A 1,352-nucleotide genomic window follows, 5' to 3' on the forward strand; every position below is an offset into this window, starting at 1 on the left:
TATCATCCAAACCGAGATCCAACATAAAGCCCTAACATGTCAAGTTTCCATTAAACGCACACTAGCAACAACACAGCCACACGCATACAGTAATATCAAGAACGACACCGTTATCCACGGAGATCCGAGCTAATAACACGCTATTACAAATCCATATGCGGCGTACATTTCGAACGTGGATAGAACTATTCGGATGCAAAGAGAGGTTTGATGCGTTTACCTGAAAAGATTCTTGATCCAAGATCCGGCAAAGACTCTACAAGCTGCACTTCAATCCCTTGAGTTCAGCTAGCGATAGGCAATGAAGATAGGAGAGAGTTTGCGAAACAATGCGAGCTTCGGTCAAGTCCGTTGCGTATGATGAAGGGATGAGATAGGCTGCTCAGCTTTGAAGATCAATGGAGGTGACACCAAGATTGTTGTGTTGTTACAGTGCTGCTCGTGAGGAAGAAGATGAGATGAGAAGGTTGGTCATGGCAGTTACGGTGGAGATTGAAGCATGACGGAGGGGAAGTGGTGGTGGTTATGGTGCTGATCGGAGTTTGTTAGAGTTGGTTAGGGTGGTTGAAGGTGAGGAAAGGGATGAGAGAAAAACGAGGGAATAGGGAAGAGAGTGAAGAATATGAAACTGAAAAAATGAGAATGAAGCCCCGTCGTTTGTGAAGTGATGTTAGCTTATATATGGAGGGTTCATGGGAGTGTATGGTGTGCTGCATGAGTATCATAGCATAGCTCTTTATGGGAGAAAATTCGTGCATGGCTGGAATTTGGCTTGTAACCTTGCTCAAACATAACTTTGCTAGGGCACCAGTTCAAGGCCTCGTATCTCACTGGTAACGCTACCAAAATTAATAGCCATTGGCTTGTTGAATAGAGGGCATGGCAAGGAAGAGTTTGAAATCAGCTTTGTTCAAGATAGTGGCTTGTGGAGGAAGAAATTTGAGTCTGAATCTGGCCCACCATATGTTTGACAAAAAGCCTTGCGCATGCCTTGAACTTCTGCTCAGCCAGACGCGTCATTGTGACTTGATGAGGGCACGACTTTGAAGACTTGTATCTCATTCAATATTTGCCCAATTGTGCCAATTCTTGTTTCAATGGATAGAGGGGATGGCAAAGAAAATAATGATACCAAGTTTGCATTCATGGCATTTTTGTAGAGCTCTAAAAACGGCTTGAGATTTGGCACGCCATGTGTTTGGCAAAATGCCAGGTCATGACCTGACTTGTGACCTGGATTGTGACTTGGTTCAAATGAGTTTTCAGAAACTTGTCAACACTTTAACTCTTCATACAAGCTTCAAATGAAAAAGTGTCCAACTGCAAAGTTGTTCTTCTCCATGAGAGTAACA

This window comes from Vicia villosa, linkage group LG3, assembly GCF_029867415.1.
Source record: "Vicia villosa cultivar HV-30 ecotype Madison, WI linkage group LG3, Vvil1.0, whole genome shotgun sequence".
In the NCBI taxonomy this organism is placed as follows: Eukaryota; Viridiplantae; Streptophyta; class Magnoliopsida; order Fabales; family Fabaceae; genus Vicia; species Vicia villosa.